The sequence below is a fragment of the Arachis stenosperma genome, chromosome 5 (assembly GCF_014773155.1).
Source record: "Arachis stenosperma cultivar V10309 chromosome 5, arast.V10309.gnm1.PFL2, whole genome shotgun sequence".
NCBI lineage: Eukaryota > Viridiplantae > Streptophyta > Magnoliopsida > Fabales > Fabaceae > Arachis > Arachis stenosperma.
In genome coordinates this window covers 50552827-50557850 of record NC_080381.1, presented here as the reverse complement: position 1 = coordinate 50557850, position 5024 = coordinate 50552827, and positions in this window count along the sequence as shown.

Below are 5024 nucleotides of genomic sequence, written 5' to 3'. Positions count from 1 at the left end.
CCTTCAAATCCGTTTAACACAACAATCACATTCTCAAATCTCAAAACAACTCTCACCATCAACAACCACCTCCTACACAACGATCTCAAGACTCCCAAAGACTTTCCAAGCCTGAACTGGCCGTGGAGGATCTCTCCCAAGCCACACTCACATTCATGGAGGAGACAAGGGCCAAAAATCAAGGTGCTTCAATTAGAAATTTAGAGGTGCACATGGGATAAATTACTCAATAACTAGCCAAACCCACTATGGTATTCTCCAGTGACACAATTTCAAATACCAAAGAAGAGTGCAATGTTATTTATTTGAAAAGTTGAAAGATGGTGGAATAAGAAGCCAAGAAGGATGCCACTGACAAACAAGAGAAAGAGACCCAAGAAGAAGCTAACCCCTTAAGAGGAGCACGGGATCACAACCTCTCAGGAACAATCAATTCAAGTTTTAAAAGATCAACCAAAAGAGTTTATTTCAGTGCATGAATACATGCCAAAAATTTAATATCCTCAAAGGCTCTAGGGGAAGAACAAGAAAAAGCAATACTCTAAATTTTTAGAGATATTCAAGACATTGCACATCAACATTCCATTAACAGAGGCACTTGAACAAATGCCCCTGTATATGAAATTCATGAAGGAATTGTTGTCCAAAAAAAGATCCTTGAATGGAGGCTAAACAGTGGTGATGACCAAGGAGTGTAATGCAATTTTCCAAAGAAACTTGCCAACAAAGAAGAAAGATCCAAGGAGTTTTCAAATTTTCTACATTATTGGCAACACCACCTTTGAAAGAGCTTTATGTGATTTGGGGGTAAGTATCAATTTGATACCCTTATCTGTGATGAAAAGGCTACAAATTCAAGAGTTAAAACCCATAAAAATAGTTCTACAAATGGCAGACATATCAATGAAGCATGCACATGGAATAGTTGAGAATATCTTGATTAAAGCAAAAAAAAAATTCTCCTAGTAGATTTTGTTATTCTTGAGATGGAGGAAGATGAGAATGCCTTCATCATTCTAGGGAGATCTTTCCTAGCCGCTGAGAGACCTCTTATTGATATTGAAAAGGGTGAATTAATGTTAAGGGTGCATGATGAACATTTAATTTTCCATATTTTCAAAATCAGGTATCATTCAAGTGATCAAGAGGATTGAAAGAAGGTTGATGTCAGGGATCTAAAATTAAAGAAAGCACCTAATAAATCACGTCCAGAAACTCATTTTCCATGCTTGGAAAGAAAAAAAGAGAAAAAGAAGATGAAGCAAGTTGAAAACTCAATTGAAACTAACAAGATTTTGCAAGCAATACCTGCCTTTGTAATTATCAAGAAACTCCCTGATATCAAACCTAAATTTGGTGTTGGGTGTGCATCAAATAAAGAGGAAGCTCCCAAGAAGAAAGTGCCTAGAGGGTGGAAGTACAAGAAAATTCCTACTGAAAACTTCTTAGTAGGAGAGAAAGTGGTGTTATCTCACCAACCATTGTTGCCATATACAGTGAATAAAATCCTATCTCTTAAGCATATTGAGATAATACATGAAGACACAAGGAGGAGATTCAAAGTGAGAAGGGAGGAGTTAGAGCACTCTGATTAACCTTTACCTTAGCAAGAAACAACCATCAAGCTAGTGACGTTACAGAAGCGCTTGTCGGGAGGTGATGAGCGGATATTTTATACGCTTTTTGGGGGTAATTTCATGTAGATTTCAGTATGTTTTAATTGGTTTTTAGTTAAATATTATTAGTTTTTAGGCAAAAATCATATTTCTGGACTTTACTATGAGTTTGTGTATTTTTCTGTGATTTCAGGTATTTTCTGGCTGAAATTGAGGGAGCTGAGCAAAAATCTGACTTAGGCTGAAAAAGGACTGCTGATGCTGTTGGATCCTGACCTCCCTACACTCGAAATGGATTTTCTGGAGCTACAGAAGTCCAATTGGCGCGCTCTCAACGGCGTTGGAAAGTAGACATCCAGGGCTTTTCAGCAATATATAATAGTTCATACTTTGTGCGAGGATAGACGACGTAACTTGGCGTTGAACACCAAGTACATGCTGCTGTCTGGAGTTAAACGCCAGAAACACGTCATGATCCGGAGTTGAACGCCCAAAACACGTCATAACTTGGAGTTCAACTCCAAGAAAAGCCTCAACTCGTGGATAGCTTTAGTCTCAGCCCCAGCACACACCAAGTGGGCCCCAGAAGTGGATTTCTGCACCAATTATCTTAGTTTACTCATATTCTGTAAACCTAGGTTACTAGTTTACTATTTAAACAACTTTTAGAAAATTATTTTGTACCTCATGACATTTTCAGATCTGAATTTTATAAACTTTGACGGCATGAGTCTCTAAACTCCATTGTTGGGGGTGAGGAGCTCTGCAGCGTCTCGATGAATTAATGCAATTGTTTCTATTTCACTCAAACGTGTGTATGGTCCGATCTAAGATGTTTATTCGCGCTTAATTATGAAGGAGGTGATGATCCGTGACACTCATCACCTCCCTCAATCCATGAACATGTGCCTGACAAACACCTCTGTTCTACATCAGACTGAATGAGCTTCTCTGAGATTCCTTAATCAGAATCTCCGCGGTATAAGTTAGAATTGATGGCGGCCGCTCTTGAGAATCCGGAAGGTCTAAACCTTGTCTGTGGTATTCCGAGTAGGATTCAAGGATTGAATGGCTGTGACGCGCTTCAAACTCGCGATTGCTGGGCGTGATGACAAACGCAAAAGGATCAATGGATCCTATTCCAACATGATCGAGAACCAACAGCTGATTACCCGTGCTGTGACAGAGCATCTGGACCGTTTTCACTGAGAGGATGGGAGGTAGCCACTGACAATGGTGACACCCTACATACAGCTTGCCGTAGACGTGCTTTACAAACAATTGATTTGAATATTACATTGCAGAAATTCAGAGGACAAGGCATCTCCAAAACTCCAACATATTTCTCATTACTGCACAACAAGTAACGATTTTATTCCCTCTTCTTTTTCCAATCTAATAATTCCAACTGATAATTTTAATTAATATCCTGACTAAGAATAATAAAATAAACATAGCTCGTTTCAACAAAAATAATCTCCGTGGGATCGACCCTTACTCACGTAAGGTATTACTTGGACGACCCAGTGCACTTGCTGGTTAGTTGTACGGATTGCAAAAGTGTGATTGCAATTTCGTGCACCAAGTTTTTGGCGCCGTTGCCGGGGATTATTCGAGTTTGAACAACTAAAGGTTTATTTTATTTCTTAGATTAGGAATAATTTATTTTTTATTGTTATTGTTATAGAGTCATCAAATTCTGGTAGGATAGTTTCTTTTCAAAAATTTCTTTTAAAAAAATATATTATTTTTCTTTATTAATTGTTAATTTTTCATGAGTCTAGTGTCTTGTTCTAAGTTTGGTGTCAATTGCATTTTTTTTTTATCTTTTTTTTCTTTAAATTTTCGAACTTGTGTTCTTTGTTCTTCATTGATCTCCAAGTTGTTCTTGTTTATTTTCTTGTTTGATCTTGAGTTTTTCTTGTGTTGTGTCTTTTCTTGTTTTTCTGGTGCTTTTTCAAAACATTAGCTTTCAAAAATTTTATACGTTTATCTATAAATATAATACATTTTTAAAATCAACTCTGAAGTTGCTGCCCAATTGGCTGGAGCTTTAGTAGTTGTTCTTGATAATTGGGTATCCTCTTTGGAATCTTTTTCAAAAATAACTTTTCTTTGATTGAATTTTGTGCCAAACTCTAAGTTTGGTGTTTCCTTGTTAATTTTTCTTTAATTTTCAAAAATTTGTCTTGGTTTTCTAAAAATTTTAAGTTTGGTGTTCTTTCTTTTGTTCTTGTTGTTCTTGTGAATCTTCAAGGTGTTCTTGAGTTTTTCTTGTGTTTTGATCTTCAAATTTTTAAGTTTGGTGTTCCTTGGTGTTTTCCCTCCAAAATTTTCGAAAATAAGGAACATTGGATCTAAAAATTTTAAATCTTGTGTCTTTTGCATATTTTTCTCTTTCATCATAAAATTCAAAATTCAAAAAAAATATATACTTTCTAACTAATTTTGAACTACATTTTTCGAAAATTTTATATAATAATTCAATTTTCAATTTCAAAATATTTCCAATTTCTTTTATTTATTTCGTTTTTATTTTATTTTATAAAAATTAATTTTTATAAAATAAATAATATCAACATACATATCATCTCTTTTATTTCATCATGGAATTAAGTGGGAATGAACAGTCCAGGAGGACTCTGGGGTCATATGCTAACCCCACTACTGCTTCATATGGGAGTAGTATCTGTATACCCTCCATTGGAGTTAGTAGCCTTGAGTTGAATCCTCAGCTCATTATCATGGTGCAGCAAAACTGCTAGTATTTTGGTCTTCCACATGAAGAACCTACAGAGTTTCTGGCACAATTTTTACAAATTGCTGACACAATACATGATAAAGAAGTAGATCAGGATGTCTACAGATTATTACTATTTCCATTTGCTGTAAAAGATCAAGCTAAGAGGTGGTTAAATAACCAGCCTAAGAACAGCATAAAAACATGGAAACAGCTGTCAGAAAAATTCCTGAATCACTATTTCCCTCCAAAACGGATGACATAGCTAAGGCTAAGCATCCAAGGCTTCAAACAAGGAGATAATGAATCCCTTTATGATGCCTTGGAAAGATACAAAGAGATGCTAAGAAAATGCCCCTCTGAAATATTTTCAGAATGGGTGCAATTAGACATCTTCTACTATGGGCTTACAGAAAAAGCTCAGATTTCTCTAGACCACTCAGCTGGTGGATCTATACATATGAGAAAAACAATTGAAGAAGCTCAAGAGCTTATTGATACAGTTGCCAGAAATCAGCATCTGTACCCAAGCAGTGAATCTTCCATGAAAGAAGAAGCTAAAACAGTAACTGCTGAACTCAGTCCGGTGGATCAGGCTAATGAATTCAATCAGCAATTAGACTTTCTAACTCAGCAGCTAGCCGAATTCAAGGAATTATTACAGGAAA